The 19,135-nt window shown below is 43.2% G+C and overlaps 1 protein-coding gene and 1 non-coding gene across 34 annotated transcripts in view; one reads left to right on the top strand and one right to left on the bottom strand.

The window, feature by feature from the left end:
* The window catches only part of LOC130297737 (general transcription factor II-I repeat domain-containing protein 2-like), a 1,987,867-nt gene that overhangs the window by 1,622,144 nt on the left and 346,588 nt on the right, over window positions 1-19,135 (top strand). Inside the window, exon 17 of one of the 33 annotated variants that reach the window (XM_056550569.1) lies at window positions 13,741-13,900. The exons of the other annotated variants lie outside the window; for them this stretch is intronic. The gene's annotated coding sequence lies outside the window, so the exon portion shown is untranslated. The remainder of the gene's footprint in view (window positions 1-13,740; window positions 13,901-19,135) is intronic. 33 annotated transcript variants of the gene reach the window in all.
* On the bottom strand, window positions 14,429-14,615 carry LOC130297884 (U2 spliceosomal RNA). The gene has a single exon (XR_008849728.1). It is a non-coding gene; the product is annotated as a U2 spliceosomal RNA (small nuclear RNA).

The following is a 19,135-nucleotide window of genomic DNA, read 5'->3' on the forward strand; positions in this document are numbered from 1 at the left end:
CAGTGAGAGTGAATGATTTTTCCATATTTCCTAAAATTTCCTGTGAATGTGCGCTGTCAGCAGCATTTGTACTGTTTATACAGGCTGTAATCTGCCAGTAGACTGTCACCCACAGAGGCTGACGCAATGCCCATTGGCACAGTGTAACAGTTCCTGCAAGCACTACCACCTGTGCCTATAAACACCTGCTGACAATGCCAGGTGGGTGCCATGTAAGCTTACTATTCAGATTGCTTCTACTCCTACAGCGAGCAATTCTGACAATAATTGCACATTTAGAATAATTGTTGATTAAATGACTCCTTTAAAGGGGTACTCCGGTGAAAACCTTTTTTCTTGTAAATCAACTGGTGGCAGAAAGTTAAACATATTTGTAAATTATAAAAAAAATATAGCTTATACCTCTAGGACCTCACCAAATTGGTGCATAATGATAAGCGTGGAAATAAAATGGAATATGGCAGCGTTAGTGAAAAAGAATATTTTTTATTCAGTATAGTTTTTAATTCAGTAAAATATAAATACATATAAATAAATAAATAAAACAATGACAGATTAACACATTAAACTGGCACTATCTAGTGATAATCCCACTGGGCCCTAGTGGGATATCAAAAAATTATAAAAGAATATAAAAATAATAATGTCCTGTGTACTAGTGTTCCGATATATGTAGAAAATGGTCCATTAATCTGCAAACAAAAAATGGAATCAGCAAACAAAAATAGAATCAATGAATGATCAGTTTTGTGGCAGAGTGTGCTTGTAACATAAAGTCAATGATCTGTGCGAGATGGTTCAAAGTATGGTTGCGACCCAACCATAACCATCTCGCACAGCCTACACTTTCCGCAACTCAAGCCTCCACGTGGGACGCCATCCCTGGATTATCCAATGCTCCCGAACGTACCATTGCCGCCAGACCCATTGTCGCTCCCGGGCTGACTGACACTCTTGCCGGAGTGGTGTCAGAACAGTTCCATCTACAGCAAGCCGGGAAGCAAGTGTGGTCTTCAGCACAGAACATCGCTGTATGCTCCTCTGACATCGGAGCCAGCGGTACGGAACACCATATTGCGCCCCCCTGCCATCGGGGCTGCTAGGGAGACGGGAGAATCAGCCCCCCCCCCCCCCCCCCAATCGGGGCACGAGAGGAGTGTAAGGCTGCGATCCACAGTAAAAATCCATCAAGCCGCCAGAAGCAGTGGTGAGAGATACTTTGTATCATATATATGATCATTGACTTTATGTTACAAGCACATTGGGGGACATGTATCAAAGATTTTACCCCTGTTTTGTGTGTATTTTTTTGCGCAAAATTTTGCGCAAGCGCTTTTTTCCCCGTTTTTTTGCGCACGTTTTGGTAGAGCATGTCGTCCAGATGTGGCCTAATCAGGGTACCTTGGAGTGACATCTATAGTACACATGGATTTATTACCTGCGTTCTTTTCCTTTGCACCAAAAATTTTGACGCAAGTGCGTCTTTTTCCCAGCAAATATAAGCCAACTTTAACTGCACGTAGCAATCCTTTCTATTTCTGAAGGAAAGTTCTACTAAGGAACCACCAGAATGTTTTAACTTTCCTATCTCAATTCCTCATTTGGTTTGCTTTATATTGCTTTTTACTCCTTGGTTATTCCAAAGCACTTTTAAAATAATTTGCATATAGAATATTTGTTTCCAGTTCAGTTATTCATTAGATCACTTGTATATTGGGATTGCTATTTTATGATCCAACAATTTAATACATTTACATAGGAAATGTTTGATAGCTTACTTATCATTGAACAAGCTCCGTCACAGTAAAATAGCTTTGTAATCCACTTAACACTGTAGATCATTCTCCTTTTATTTTTACAATTTACTGCTTTCCGTTATACTTTTCCCCAGCGCCCGGTAAGATGGTGGCTATCACTGATAGCCAACCATCTTACCATTTGACCATCTGGGCATGCTGGGAGTTGTAGTTTTGCAACATCTGGAGGGCCACAGTTTGGAGACCACTGTATAATGGTCTCCAATCTGTGCTCTTCCAGATGTTCCAAAATTACAAATCTCAGCATGCCCACTCTGTCGAGGCATGCTGGGAGTTGTAGATCTGTAACATCTGGAAGACCACAGATTGGAGACCATTATACAGTTGTCTACAAACTGTGGACCTCCAGCTGTTGAAAACCTACAACTCCCCGCATGCCCAGACTGCCCAAGCATGCTGGGAGTTGTAGTTCGTCAACATCTGACCCTTCAGATATTGCCGAAATACAACTTCCAGCATGTCTGGCCATGCTGGGAATTATAGTTTTGCAACAGCTGGAGGCACACTAGTTGGGAAACATTGTTGGTTTCCTAACTCTTTTTCTCAACCCGTGTGCCTCCAGCTGTGCCTCCAAACTATAACGCCCAGCATGCACTGACAGACCATGCATGCTGGGAATTGAAGTTGTGCAACAGCTGGAGGCACACTGGTTTGGAAACACTAAGTTAAGTAAAAAACTTTCAAGTGTTTTACAACCAGTGTGCCTTCAGCTGTTGCATAACTACAACCCTCAGCATGCACGGACTGCCAAAGGGCATGCTGGGAGTTGTAGCAGTATGCCTCCAGCTGTTGCATAACTACAAGTTCCAGCATGTCCTTCTGCTGTCACTGCATGCTGAGATTTGAAGTTTTTGCAACAGCTGAAGGCACACTGGTTGTGAAACACTGAGTCTGTTTCCGTGTTTCGCAACCAGTGTGCCTCCAGCTGTTGCAAAACTACAACTCCCAGCATGCACAGTCAGCCAAAGGGCATGCTCGGAGTTGTAGTTTTGCAACAGCTGGATGTTTCCCCCCTCCCTCCAATGTGAATGGACAGGGTACACTCACATGGGCAGAGGTTTACAGGGAGTGCTGCAAGATTGAGATGCAGCAAACTCGCTGTCAACCCCCGCCCGTGTGACTGTACCCTAAAAACACTACACTACACTTAAATAAAATAAGTAAAAAACACTATATATACACATACCGCTACACAGCCCCCCTCCCCTCCCCAATAAATATGAACAACGTCTGGTACGGCACTGTTTCCAAAATGGAGCCTCCAGCTGTTGCAAAACAACAACTCCCAGTATTGCCGAACAGCCATTGACTGTCCAGGCATGTTGGGAGTTTTGCAACAGCTGGAGGCAACCTGTTTGGGAAACACTGGCATAGAATACCCCTATGTTCACCCCTGTGGAAAACCCTAATTTAGGCCTCAAATGGGCATGGCGCTCTCACTTTGGAGCCCTGTCGTATTTCAAGGCAACATTTTAGGGTCACATATGGGGTATCGCTGTACTCGGGAGAAATTGCCTTACAGATTTTGGGGGGCTTTTTCTCCTTTTACCCATTATGAAAAGGAACAGTTGGAGTCTACACCAGTATGTTAGTGTATAAAAATAAAATTATTTACACTGACATGCAGGTGTTGCCGCATACTTTAAATTTTCACAAGAGGTAAATGGGAAAAAAAAAAAACATTTTTTGGGACACAATTTAGCCAGAGTAGGGAGATACCACATATGTGGGCGCAAAGTGCTCTGCAGGCGCACAACAAGGCCCATAAGGTAGAGTGCACCATGTACATTTGAGGTGATTTGCACAGGGGTGTCACAGATGTTAAATGAAGAATAAGGACATTGGTATAATTGATGTGTTATAATTGGGTGCAAAAAGTGGTATTATTGTGAGATTAAAACTCTACATAATGAAGAAAAAAATTCTAAAACTAATAAGGAGGACACACTTACTGTTTAGGTGCAGATACGCTGCAGACAAAGCTCCTACTAAATAGAGCTGCGGTGTAAATGTATGCTCTGAGGAGAATTCTAAATTTAAACGCAATTCAAGAAAGTAGCTGCACAAGAATGATAAATTAAACGCAGCTGCACCAAATTTAGACAACAGGCAGAGGGGTAAAAAACTTCTATTATACACTGGAAATGATACATGTCCCCCATTGACTTTATGTTACAAGCACACTCTGCCACAAAACTGATCATTCATTGATTCTATTTTTGTTTGCGGATTGCATTTTTTGTTTGCAGATAAATTTTCTACATATATCGGAACACTAGTACACAGGACATTATTATTTTTATATTCTTTTATAATTTTTTGATATCCCACTAGGGCCCAGTGGGATTATCACTGTGTTAATCTGTCATTGTTTTATTTATATTTATTTATATTTTACTGAATTAAAAACTATACTGAATTAAAAATATAATTTATGACTAACGCTGCCATATTCCATTTTATTTCCAACCTTATCATTATGCACCAATTTGGTGAGGTCCTAGAGGTATAAGCTATATTCTTTTGTAATTTATTGTTATTGTGTTGCCGGTGGGGTCCGGCTATAGCTTTAATTACCTCGGTCCTTCTGTTGTGAGTAGAGATGAGCGAACTTACAGTAAATTCGATTCGTCACAAACTTCTCGGCTCGGCAGTTGATGCCTTATCCTGCATAAATTAGTTCAGCTTTCAGGTGCTCCCGTGGGCTGGAAAAGGTGGATACAGTCCTAAGAAAGAGTCTCCTAGGACTGTATCCACCTTTTTCCAGCCGGAGCACCTGAAAGCTGAACAAATTTATGCAGGATAAGTCATCAACTGCCGAGCCGAGAAGTTCGTGACAAATCGAATTTACTGTAAGTTCGCTCATCTCTAGTTGTGAGCTGCACCTAATTTCTAGTTTTCATATTTGTAAATTACTTCTATTAAAAAATCTTAATCCTTCCAGTACTTATTAGCTGCTGAATGCTACAGAGGAAATTTCTTTCTTTTTGGAACACTGATATCATCACGTACACAGTGCTCTCTGCTGACATCTCTGTCCATTTTAGCAACCATGCGTAGCAGATCTATGCTAAGGGCAGCATGGTGGCTCAGTGGTTAGCACTACTGCCTTGTAGTGCTGGGGACTTGGGTTCAAATCCCACTAAGGACAACAATAAATAAAGTGTTATTATTATTATAATAACGTCAGCAGAGAGTACTGTGGTCGTGATGTCATCAGAGAGCATTCCAAAAAGAAAATAATTTCCTCTGTAGTATTCAGCAGCTAATAAGTACAGGAAGGATTAAGATTTTTAATAGAAGTAATTTACAAATATGTTTAACTTTCTGCCACCAGTTGATTTAAAAGAAAAAAGGTTTTCACCGGAGTACCCCTTTAAGGAATTTAAAAGACAATGCACACACACAGAAGGAGTGTCTCATAGTTACTCTAAAAACTATTACAACGTTTAGTTATTCTAGTCCTATTCATCTGCATGGGATGTAAACTCTAGCAAATATCGGGAATTTTGCCCGACAAACACATTAATTCTGTGACTACAGAATAATGCAAGCTTAAAGGCTATAGATTCCTTTTAAAAGCATTTTAATTATTTTGGTGCAAAAAAAAAAAACCCTTAACAATATCAGCTTCTCGATCTCTTTAGCTTACTGTGTGAATGCTATTTTCTATCTTTACGTGTACACAGCCTATATAATTCTATCAAGCAGGCTGCCTTGTACCTGCTTTCCTCCCTATCTACATTCTTTGGGAGCTGTCCTACAAGGATTCTTCCCCCATCCACAATCTGAGTTGGTGTGTAACCCCCCTGTCCTCCCTTTTGCTATATCTAACAAGAGAACAGAAAGTCCATCCGATCTTTTCCTAAGTAGCAGCTAAATGGTAGGAAAGTTTGTAGTAAAACTATATAGAAAATTGCTTCATTTTACATTTAGGAAACAAACAGCAAACACTTTAAAAAAGATCAGTGAAAAGGTGTCCTTAGCCTTTAAAAATTTGTATAGGTTCACAAGATTCTTTTGGGAGTGGAAGCATGTTTACTGTAATGTCCACATCCACAAATAAGGACATTCTTCATATAAACCATGGACAAAAGGCAGTAGTAAAGCTTATGGCTTCCAGCTAAAAAATAATAATAATAATAATATGGCGCTGGAGTAAAAGGGAAATAGAAAGGGAAAATAAAAAATAAACATGCCTATCCCTGGTCCCTCTCAGCTCCCGTTCGCCTCCATCTAGTATTCATTCTTCCGTCTTCCTGCTTCCGAGATGAGCGCTCGGTGCAGGACTTGTCCACTAAACCAATCAGTGGTGGCAGTAGTGTCCTGTCTCGGCCAGTGATCCTGCTAAAAGCTATCGTCTCAGAAGCATGAAGAAGAGAAAAGATCACAGGACCAAACAGAGGTGTAGGTAAGTTGTGTGGGACCTGTGAATGACCAGGGATAGGTAAGTATGTTTTTCTTTCTATTCCACTTCAGCCTCCACAAATGAACCACCCTACCACACCACAGCACCACATTTAAAAAAAGAACCTTCTGCTTCCTAAGTTGCAGCAATTCTATTAAGGGGCATAGAAGACCATGATAACCAGCTCCCTCCTGAGAGCGCCCGGACTGGATTTGGACTAATCTTGTTATACAATAGATACGAAAGGAGGTGTCCAGCGCAGACTCGTAGATCAAATGAACTTCTGTATTAGTAAAATTGCATAGTTGCCATGGGATACAACAGCAAAGGGTTCAAGTCGTGTGATGCGTTTCAGCAAGCAAGGCCTTAGTCATTTCGTATCTATTTAGGGGCATAGTAACCGCTGCAGTTTATGCAGTCTCCTTGTCACTCCTGTATCATTCATGTTGATGTTAAATATGGTGGTTGCTGCATGGGCCAAGTCAAAACCAGTTCATTGTTCCACAGTGTCTGTGCGCTAGTGCTTCCAAGCTAGTGCTAATGTTGCAAACCAAAAACTGCAACATACTATACATTACAGGTAGTGTGTTTAGATAGGGGATGCCCTTCGTGCATCAGGAACCTTTTGTAGTTTGCAGTTCAATAACTAATAAGTGATGAACAGAACCTCTTCTGTGCAGGCCATTGTTTTTATTGGATAGATACATGTACAGCTGGTAGACTGGACTTAGGCAGTGCCTGACAAGTATACATCGAGCTGTAATATAAAGGAGGTTGGTGCTCTTTGCACTGGGAAAACCTTTTGTGAGATGTTCCAATAGACAAGTAAACAACTTTCATCCTAAGCAGAAGGATTTGCCCGCTGGGAGGCTGGCATCGGAAATGCATCTAATCTCTGCCAACCGCAAAGAACTAGTACGTGAGGGCAGAGTTATTATTCATGTGAACAATACAATGTCAACACCTCTCTGTGGCTGCTGCCAATATCTATAATTCTTATTGAACTGGATAAGCTTCGAGGAAAAGACATCCCAGGCTAGGGATCCAGAGCAAGTGCTTCTCTTACTGCTGTCTTGTCAAATCTGAAATGCATGGACACTAGGATTTTTAGTATGGGCATTGATGAGGCATGTTTTGTTGCATTACTTTGTAAAATAACATGCCAGCCAAATGTGTCATGTAAATGAACAGGAATGAATCTGTCTATAAAATACACATGAAAGCTTACATCATGCTTGTCTATTCTATTGCATAGAGGACTTCTCAATGTAGCAATATGCTGACATTGAGGTCACACTGATAGCGCTGTTTATAGAGGTACTTGTGTTGTTAAGGGGGTATGACCCATTCTTAGGAGGGAGGGATTTGCATATTTAACAATTTTGATGCACAGCCTAGAGGGAAGCATAGTGTATGTGGATAGAGCCTTGGTGTTGTGGTGCCACAGCCCATCACAGTTCATTGTTAGATGGGCTTCAGGGTCTCCACAAAGTGATCTGACACTCCATGGTCTTGACCAGTTTTGATCAGTGGTATAGATGGTAATTTTCCCTAGGGTACACCCTGATGTGATGTCAGGATGGATAATAGGTGAGGTGCACCTATGGTAAATAAACACCAGGCACACTTTAGGAAGGATAAAATAACTGCTGAATAGGGATATTTTACAAACGTTAAGACATAATCTTTGTATGGTAACAATCCAACAGTTGGCTGTAGGTGGCTTTATCAGGAAAGTGCGCTTTTCTGATAAAAATCAAGCCCCAGCTACTCTATATTCTGCTCTAGGCTCTTGAGAGCTAGCTGCAGCTGGAAGGTGCTCACTAGTTGGCTCCTAGCAGTTCCCAATTGTAGCTGTACTCACAGATGATGAGCCACATTGCCCATGGTGGGGTGTGGGTCTTGAATGTAGATGGTGGCTTAGCAGCTTCAAGGGTCTAGCCCCGGCCTAAAGCCCTAAAGGGTCCTAATGCAGCGGTAAAGTTCTTGTTCACCTTCTCACCAATGTCTGTCTTCCTCTTTGTTTTCCTTTTTCTGTCTCTCTCAGGAAGGAATAGGTAGTTTTCCTCCGGTTTTCAATCGGCAGGGGGCCTAGCATTTCCAGGGTCCCAGGTCTAACTTTTGTGGAAGGAACTTTCTTACTCTATCACTCAATAACATACTGAACTTTTTCCCCACAAGGGAAAGCGAGGCTGAGTGAGAGCAGGCTCCTGCCAACATTTCACATACCGATATATGGGGCAGTGTAAATATATGGGCTCCCTTACTCAAAGCCTACAATAAAAAATGGGTAAACATACAAACCAATATAAAATACCATTATCATAAAAGTGTGCAACAAAATGCCAAACATTACAGTCTAGAGACCATAGGAAAGCAATGTCTAACAACAACACAATTTACTGCAGCTATGCGCTATTGGACACTGCACAAGTATCTAAACAGCTCTGTATCTCAAATATTACAGAATATGATTCATGCATACAGGCAAGGGTGCATTCAATACATTGTATGTATGTTGAATTAATACTTATCTGTGGACTGAGTTCAATAACAAAAAAATTAAAACACGCTCAGCTAGCTTTACCAAAATATGAATAAGACTGGAGAGGATAATGCATGTAGGTGTCGCCTCTGTCACCTTCTGATAATAAACTGGAAATTCTTGTTCTTTGTAATCTTAGCTAAGCTGTGAATATAGCTATCTTCCATGGAGACGTGTACATAAGTCTATGTCTGGCCTCTATAATTAAAAGAGAACTCTTTTGCAGTATTGCGGTCTGACTCTTATAGACTATTCCAAAAACTGTGCTAAGACTGCACAGGAATGCGCCGTTTCATAGATGGCAATGGATTTTATGCAGAGTCCACAGAAAGAATGAAACAGGTTAATTCTTTCTGCGGCCACGGAAATCTGAATTTCTGTGCCAGATATTTAAACTCTGCCATGTGCACAGTGCAGCAGAATACAGTTGAATTCAATACACAGCTGCAGCAGAATCTTTATGCAGAATTCCAGTTCGGAATTCCGCACGGAAATCCCGAGGTGTGAACATAGCCTTAGGCTATGTCCACACCTCGGAATGTTCACACGGGTGGACATTCTGGACACTGCGGATGCCGGCATAATATGACTGTGCTTCTGCTGCAATTCTTTCTGCGGACATGGAAATTCAGCCATGTGCATAGTGCAGCAGAATTCTGTTGAATTCAATGAGACTCTGCTGCATTGGAATCTTTGGAATGGAGATTCGCATGGAAATTCTGCATGTGTTTACAGCTTTATGAACTTCAATGGGATTCCGCAGTCCCTTTCACACTGCAGAATTTCCGCATCAGTCTTTTCGCTGTGGAAATTCTGCATAAAGAAAGGTCCTGTCGTAAATTCCTGCGGAATCCGGATGCGGAAGCCCGTTGAAGTGAATGGGGCTTGTTTCTTCTTCACAAAGTGTGCAATTGATGTGAATTTTTTTTGGAATTGGTGCGGATTCCATACGAAATTTAACAAAAGCAATGAAAGAAAAGCACCATGCTAATGCTGAATTCTGCCCGGAAATTCTGGACTTGTGAACATGGCCTTAGTGGTTTAGTTCTGCAGGTTGCTGAGTTTTGGGGCACTGCTGCAGTTTTGTACTTTTAAGGAGGGGAAATGTGATTAGATCTATATCATCCAAGTGTTGCTCTGTTAATAGGCAAAGAGGCAATTAAAACTATTGTTTAAGGGGTATTTCTCTCTTTTTTTTTTTTTTTTTTTTTTTACTTTTCTACAGGGGCTGTAAAGTTAGTGTAGTTCATAATATAGTGCATGTTTCTGTGTCTGATGGTAGTCTCACAATTCTGCTGTGATTTTTGCCCCAATATTTTTAACCGCATACAAAATTACTCAGGTCTCAGGTTTTCCCAGGATGCAGTGCGGCCGACATCACTAGTCAGGTGTGCAAAGGGAGCCTGTTCTGCTTCAATGGGTGGAGCAACTGCTTGGTGGGAGGGAGATCATTCTGCAACTGATTGTATTCTTTGCAACAGCTGTAGGCACCCTGGTTAGAAAACACTGTCTTTTGAATGGAATGCAGCTCATTTGTGTTTCAATGGGTGGGGTGGTTGATGTGTGGGAGGGAGGAAAGTGACCTCACACTTGCACACAAGAAACTATGGGAGAGAGCGAACTCCAACATGAAATACCCAGTTCACAAAAAGATAGCCAGAGAGTTATGGTAATCTCACAACATAGCGCCAAGACAAGCACAGATCCTTCCTAAACATGTCCATTACTGTCTGGCAGGTACACACTAAAATCACCTTATGGTGGATAACCCCTTTAAGGCTTTTCACAGGCTTTTTATATCAGGGATGGCTGCTACAGGTTGGGGCACTGTGAACATACAAGTAGGTTGCCCATATAGGCAGCTCTCTGTGCCATATGTATAGTTCAGTCATAATTTTATCTCTAGGGAATGCTAAAATGAAATTAGTAGTATTTATTTTCTACATATGTGCCAGGCTCACTACAGATCATGCTGTCACTGCTTGTATGACTGACACTTTTATGAGTGTGCAGGGTGTGGAATCCTTAGGCGTCTGTGGTGAAATCTGCAATCTGCCGTATTGGCTTTATTATAAATCTCGGCTGTCCTGGCAGGAAGGACAGCAAGTGTGACTGAGAAGAGATAGCGTCTCTGTTATTTGCAGGCCCTCTCGCCTTAAGCAACTGCAGAATCCTTATGTCAACTGAGAACACCATATCCTATAATAAGAGCCAACACCACTAGGAGACAGGGAATTGTGGTTCCTTATTGGATAAAGATTCTATTAGGAAGGACAGAGTACATTGTTGAGCTCTCATCAGTAACTAGAAGATTCTGAACTGTTGGGAAATATGGGCATATTTATAAAAGTGCAGAGTTTGCCATTTGAAATATTTTAATACAAGATATAGGGCTACGATATATAACGATTAATCACTCGATATATAATTGAAATAATTGTTAACCAATTCCATTAGCAGTTGTTAGTGAGTGTGACCCTGGCAGTAAGGGGGCGTGGCCTAGTAACATAGTATTTCTACAATTTTTACTACTTTCTCTGCTGTTAGGCCCCTCAGTCTGCCCCTAAATGTTACCCTTGGTCTCACTTTACCCTCCGGTGTCTTTTTGAAGATGCTGCTGGATGTGCAACATCTGTGACCTAGCTCCAGCTCTGAGACCGCGCCCCAAAGTAGAGCCCGGAATGCGGCTCCACCTCCTTGTCCTCGGGGAAGCATCTGGTCCTGACATTGCGGTAGCCCACCTGTCCTGCCAGAAACTTTGCTCTCCATCCTGTGCAGTGACAGATTTTTCGGGTGCAGAGAGGGTGGATCACTAAGGTCTGTGAACTGCTCCTTCTCCCCTGGAGCAAGGCTCATAGGTTAACCATCTCTCTTTTCCCCCTGTTAACCTCACTTCCTCCCATTCTCCCATTAACCCTTCCCTGGTCCCCTAATATTATTTTTTTATTTTGAACAAATAATCGGCCAACTAAATTATTTTTAAAAATAATCATTAGTTGCAGCTCTAATAAGATAGGTGTACTCAATGGCCACTGTATTACAGCCCCCCCCTCTATTTAGAGCAGGGGTCTCAAACTCAAATTATCTGTGGGCCGCTGGAGGTAGAGGCTGGGTAAGCACCGAAGCTGCCTTGCCTCTGGTAACTCACTATGCCAGCCAGCATGTGTGTCATCCTGCTCGCTACTCTGAGCAGGATGAGAGAGAGAGAGAGAAATGCGCTGCAGGGGGCATATTATAAATGGCTGGAGGGCTATATATCTGCCCCCTCCCCCTGCAGCGCTATATATCTTTCCCCCTAAAGCGCTTTTATTATACATATGGCCCCCTGCTACTCACAATGTTCTTTTTTAAATCTCCCGCTGAGAGCCCTGAATGGCTCCTCAGTACCGGCCATTCAGAGCTCCCTGCGGGGAAGTTAAAAATGAAAGTTAAAACACACGATACATCGCAGGGTTGCGGAGCTTGCCGCCCACTCCCTTGCTTAATAACTTCTGATCGCATCGGGTCTCAGAACAGAAACCCGGTGCAATCAATCCCTCAGCCCCTGTACTACAAACCCCATCATGGAATAGACTCTGTCCCATGATGGGGGTAGTAGTACAAACACTAATGTAGCCTCCCCAGCCACCGGCAGACTCCCACAGCCAAGTAATTACTACTCCCATCATGGAAACAAGTCTGTTCGCTCATGGGAGTAGTAGTAGTCCCGGCGGCTGTGGGAGTCTGTAGGCAGTGGTGTTAAGGTCGTACATGAGGGATGTTATAACTGGTCTTAACGGAATAATATTTCTTCATCGGTTATCACCCGTTATTTCACATCCGTTTTCACACAGAAAACGGACGTTTAATAACGGATGAATGCTCATTGTGGGAAAGCAGCCTTAGATAAATGTCAGTACGTGCACCTTTAAAAAAAATAAAAAAAAATAAAAAACCTAAACATTGACACCCTTTGTACGTACCGTATATGCGTATATAACACCATCACTATAACAATAGACTTAATGAGGGATCTGGAGACGAAACATGAAACAAAAGATGAATGTGTATGTGAAAACAGATCTCTACAGAGTAATCTCCATTCATTACAATTACAACATTGAAATAAATGAATGCAAAACTATTCACCCCCTACATGTCAGTATTTAGTAAAGACACGATAGGCAACAATTACAGGCTTGGGTGGGTGCAGGGCAGGATTAGAACAAATCTATAACAAAGGGGGGGGGTGAACTTTTTGTGATCATTGTGCGTCTATGTGTCTATAGATGTATTTATTTTGCATTTGTTTTCTATAACTGCAGACATTCTGACACCCAATGTTTTTTGGCCACAATGAGCTTCTTTGGGTTATCCTTATCATGCATTGTGTGCATCTTGCAGAACTAGATCATCAATGTTAGTATTCAGACTGAGGCGCCAGCAATGGAAGCTATTGCCAATGAAAGGTACCCAGCTGCAGGGCACAGAGCTCTGAACTTGTACTAGTGCCCCGAACATGTCTGAATAGAGCCTTTCTTTCTGGAGACCTAAAACTTCAATAGTGTCTTTATGACACCCATCCGGCTGGGTCCTCTGTCAGCATAACATTAGTCTCCTCTATTGCTGTTCACTAATTGTGGGTAAATAACATCATTTGGCTGGATGTCATGCTCGGTAAAGGCTTTGTCCTTTAGGTGATATGAAGTGAGTGTCTGGTGCTGAATCGCCACCTCTAAATGGCTTCTCTATATATGCTTTGTCTGCCAAATGATATTGACTTAATATCAGGGGGGTAAATCAAAGGAATCAAAGCAAGTCCCCCTTCAGCTTCCTTGGTAATTCCAACCAGGACAGAAGGTGCTTGTTTGCCATCCTTGCCCCATGATACTCCCACCAACTACCTCTCCCCTTATTTGTAAAATGGTTATGCCAATGGAGAAGAGAGTCTTTTACAAGTTTTTAATACCCAATATTTTTATTTATTTTAGAGCCGAGGAATGTGCTCTCGAATCACCCAAAGTGCAAGTAAAAGTGCAAACGTGTTACACTACAAAAACGTGCACAGAGGATGCGGTCTATCGCAAGCCCTTCTTCAAAAGGAGAGAGGCCCCCCCCAACAAACCTTACCCTTCACCTCCGGACCAAAAGGTACCTGCGAGGTTACAGGTTCGATGTCCCTTTTCGCCGAAGCTACTAAGGGACCACCAATGCTCCCGGCATCCCCCTTGGCGTTAGCCAAGGTATCTGCCGGCAGAGCCGATAACGGTAGGTACCCTGCCAAAGCAGGAGTACCCAGGGTGTTTGCAGGGAGGTGCGGAACCTAATGGCCACACACACCTCCCCTAGACCGCCAGAAGGGCTACCGCATCCTGACAAATCCAGTGGACACACAACTCGCAAAAAGTGACACAGTGAGTCAGAAAGAAAGAAATAAGTGAATGTGTGCAGATATACTGCCCGGACATCCGGCCGGATCTATAAAAATGTCTCTGATCCTAGCCAGAAGGCCGGGAATCAAGAGGTGAGTGCCACAAGGTGAAGAGATTATGGTGCCCGTGCTTCCACTCAGTGAGCCAGTACACCCAGTGAGTTTCGGCACCTCGGGGTCACCACTCCCCGAGGCACAAAAGTACCTCGGCTCTAGACCCTCTCAGCCTCATGGCAAGACCCAGAGGAAGCAGGTCACATCGGGGCAGCCGTCGGGATTATTCCTCAGAACCAGCCCCGGAACGCCCCGGTACACCTGCTCCCTACCATGCAGCACCCATCCCCACCAGCTCCACACCGTTGTGATTGTCCACGAGCATGAAACTGATAAGAACAGATACTACACTTGATCTTAGCCAAAAGGCCGAGAAGCGATTTTTTAATACTCAATAGCAAGTTAAATAGCTCTTCCCAGGAGCTCCATAGCAACTATATCTGCTCCATCTTTAATATTTGACCAACCTTCTTACACAGTGCCATATATTATGGCTAGAGCCAGCCATGCCAGCTGCAGTACACTCATATACCAACTACATTTCTCCATGGTACCCTCATCACAGTCAATTTCTACAGTGGGGATCAAAAGTTTGGGCACCCCAGGTAAACATTTGTATTAAAGTGCATAAAGAAGCCAAGGAAAGATGGAAAAATCTCCAAAAAGCATCAAATTACAGGTTAGACATTCTTATAATATGTCAACAAAAGTTAGATTTTATTTGCATCATTTACACTTTCAAAATAACAGAAAATAAAAAAATGGTGTCTGCAAAAGTTTGGGCACCCTGCAGAGTTAATATCTTATACTGCCCCCTTTGGCAAGTATCACAGCTTGTAAATGCTTTTTGTAGCCAGCCAAGAGTCTTTCAATTCTTGTTTGAGGTATCTGTGCCCATTCTTACTTACAAAAGTCTTCCATTTCTATGAGATTTCTGGGCTGTCTGTCACACACTGCTCTTTTATGGTCTATCCATAGATTTTCAATTATGTTGAGGTCAGGAGATTGTAAAGGCCATGGCAAAACCTTCAGTTTACGCCTCTTGATGTTATCCCCCGTGGATTTCGAGGTGTGTTTAGGATCATTATCCATTTGTAGAAGCCATCCTCTCTTTAACTTCAGCTTTTTCACAGATGGTATCAAGTTAGCATCCAAAATTTGCTGAAATTTTATTGAATCCATTTTTCCTTCTACTCGTGAGATGTTCCCTGTGCCACTGGCTGCAATACAACCCCAAAGCATAATTGATCCACCCCCATGCTTAACAGTTGGACAGAGGTTCATTTCATTAACCCCTTAAGGACCCAGCCAATTTTCACTGTAGGACCCGGCCATTTTTTGAACATCTGACCACTTTCACTTTAAGCATTAATAACTCTGGGATGCTTTTACCTTTCATTCTGATTCCGAGTTAGTTTTTTCGTGACATAATCTACTTTATGCTAGTGGTAAAATTTTGTCGTTACTTGCATCGTTTCTTGGTGAAAAATTCCAAAATTTTATGAAATTTTTTTACATTTTGCATTTTTTTTAAACTTTGAAGCTCTCTGCTTACAAGGAAAATGAATATTCAAATAAATTACCGTATTTATCGGGGTATACCACGCACCGGCCTATTACATGCACCCTAATTTTACCAAGGATATTTGGGTAAAAAAAAGTTTTTTACCCAAATATCCTTGGTAAAATGAGGGTGCGTGTGTGTGCATGTTTCTGACCCCGCAGAAGCCCCCAGGAAAGGCAGGGGGAGAGAGGCCGTCGCTGCTCGCTTCTCTCCCCCTTCCTTTCCTGGGGTCTAGAGCCCTGGGGAGAGAAGCGGCGCCGGCAATGGGGCAGCGACGCCGATAGCCAGGGGGAGAGAAGGGGCAGCGGCACCCATTGCCGGCGCCGCTGCCCTGTTGCCTCCCCCATCCCCGGTTGTATAATTACCTGTTGCCGGGGGCGGGTCCGCGCTGCTTCTGGCCTCCGGTGTGGCGTCCCCTGCGTCGTAGCTATGCGCTGCACGACGCGGCGCAATGACGAGTGACGTCACTCGTCTTTGCGTCTCGCAGTGCATAGCAACGACGCAGGGGACGCAACACCGGAGGCCAGAAGCAGCGCGGACCCGCCCCCGGGAACAGGTAATTATACAACCGGGGATGGGGGAGGCAACGGGGCAGCGGCGCCGGCATTGGGTGCCGCTGCCCCTTCTCTCCCCCCGGCTATCGACACCGCTGCCCCATTGCCGGCGCCGCTTCTCTCCCCCTGGCTATCGGCGCCGGCAACGGGGCAGTGGCACCGATAGCCAGGGGGAGAGAAGGGGCAGCGGCGCCGATAGCCAGGGGGAGAGAAGCGGCGGCAGCAGGGCTCTGGACCCCAGGACAGGCAGGGGCACAGAAGCTGGCAGCGACGGCAGGTCTCTGCACCTGCAAAAGCCGCTGCAGTTCATTGATTTAAAGCGCCCGCTTTAAATCATTGAACTGCAGCGGCTTATCGGCGTATACGCCAATAAATACTGTATATATTGATTCACATATACAACATGTCTACTTTATGATTGCATCATAAAGTTGACACGTTTTTACTTTTGGAAGACATCAGAGGGCTTCAAAGTATAGCAGCAATTTTCAAATTTTTCACACCATTTTCAAAATTGAAATTTTTCAGGGACCAGTTCTGTTTTGAAGTGGATTTCAAGGGCCTTCATATTAGAAATACCCCACAAATGACCCCATTATAAAAACTGCACCCCTCAAAGTATTCAAAATGACATTCAAAAGGTTTGTTATCCCTTTAGGTGTTTCACAGGAATAGCAGCAAATTGAAGGAGAAAATTCAAAATCTTCATTTTTTACACTCGCATGTTCTTGTAGAACATGCGAGTAAAAGGAGTAAAAGGAGATGAATCTTCCTAAAATGTGTAACCCAATTTCTCTCGAGTAAGGAAATACCTCATATGTGTATGTCAAGTGTTAGGCGGGCGCAGTAGAGGGCTCAGAAGGGAAGGAGCGACAGAGGGATTTTGGAGAGTGAGTTTTTCTTAAATGGTTTTTGTGGGGCATGTCACATTTAGCAAGCCCCTATGGTGCAAGAACAGCAAAAAAAAAAAAAAACATATGGCATACTATTTTGGAAACTACACCCCTCAGGGGAAGTAACAAGGAGTCCAGTGAGCCTTAACACCCCACAGGTGTTTCACAACTTTTTGTTAAAGTCGGATGTGTAAATGAAAAAAACTATTTTTTTCACTAAAATGCTGGTTTCCCCCAAAATTTTACATTTTTACAAGGGGTAATAGGAGAAAATGACCCCCAAAATTTGTAACCCCATTTCTTTTGAGTATGGAAATACCCAATGTGTGGATGTCAAGTGCTCTGCTGGCGCACTACAATGCTCAGAAGAGGAGGAGCGCCATTGAGCTTTTGGAGACAGAATTTGGTTGGAATAGAAGTCGGGGGCCATGTGCGTTTACAAAGCCCCCCCGTGGTGCCAGAACAGTGGAACCCCCCCACAATTACATTTTTCATTTTCACGGACCACTGTTCCAAAAATCTGTCAAATGCCAATGGGGCGTAAATGCTCACTGTACCCCTTATTACATTACGTGAGGGGTGTAGTTTCCAAAATGGGTCACATGTCGGGGGGGGGGTACATTGCTCTGCCACTATGGGGCTTTGTAAACACACGTGGCCTTCAATTCCGGAATTTTCTCTTCAAAATCCCAATGGCGCTCCTTCCCTTCTGAGCATTGTAGTGCGCCAGCAGAGCACTTTAAATCCACATATGGGGTATGTTCTTACTAAGAAGAAATGGGGTTACAAATTTTGGGGGGCTTTTTTCCTTTTTTTTTGTCGCGTGAAAATGAAAAATTTTGGGTAACACCAGCATTTTAGTGAAATTTTTTTTTTTTTTCATTTTTCCATCCAACTTTGAAGAATTTTTATTAAACACCTGTGGGGTGTTCAAGCTCACTATACCCCTTGTTACGTTCCGTGATGGGTGTAGTTTCCAAAATGTGGTCACATGTGGGTATTTCTTTTTTTGCGTTTATGGCAGAACCACTGTAAAATCAGCCACCCCAGTGCAAATCACCAATTTAGGCTTCAAATGTACATGGTGCGCTCTCACTCCTGAGCCATGTTGTGCACCCGCAGAGCATTTTACTCCCACATCTGGGGTATTTCCGTACTCAGGAGAAATTGCGTTACAAGTTTTTTTCCTTTTAACACTTGTGAAAATAAAAAGTATGGGGCAAAAGGGGTAAAAGGAAAAAAAAAAGCCCCAAAATTTGTAGTGCAATTTCTTCCGAGTACGGAAATACCCCATATGTGACCCTAAACTGTTTCCTTGAAATACGACAGGGCTCCGAAGTGAGAGAGAGCGCCATGCACATTTGAGGACTAAATTAGGGGTGGACATAGGGGTATTCTACGCCAGTGATTCCCAAACAGGGTGCCTCCAGCTGTTGCTAAACTCCCAGCATGCCTGGACAGTCAGTGGCTGTACGGAAATGCTGGGAGTTGTTGGAGCTGGAGGCTCCGTTTTGGAAACACTGCTGTACAATAAGTTTTTCATTTTTATTTGGGGGGACAGTGTAAGGGGGTGTATATGTAGTTTATTTTGTGTTCGTGTAGTGACGTGTTTTTAGGGTACATTCGCACTGGCGGAGGTTTACAGTGAGCTTCCCGCTAGAAATTTGCGCTGCGGCGAAAAATTTGCCGCAGCTCATACTTGAAGCAGGAAACTTACTGTAAACCTGCCCGTGTGAATGTACCCTGTACATTCACATGGGGGGACAAACCTCCAGCTTTTTCAAAAGTACAACTCCCAGCATGCACTGACTGACCATGCATGCTGGGAGTTGTAGTTTTGCAACAGTTGGATGCACACTGATTGGAAAACCTTCAGTTAGGTTCTGTTAC

Source organism: Hyla sarda, chromosome 13 (assembly GCF_029499605.1).
Source record: "Hyla sarda isolate aHylSar1 chromosome 13, aHylSar1.hap1, whole genome shotgun sequence".
Lineage (NCBI taxonomy): Eukaryota > Metazoa > Chordata > Amphibia > Anura > Hylidae > Hyla > Hyla sarda.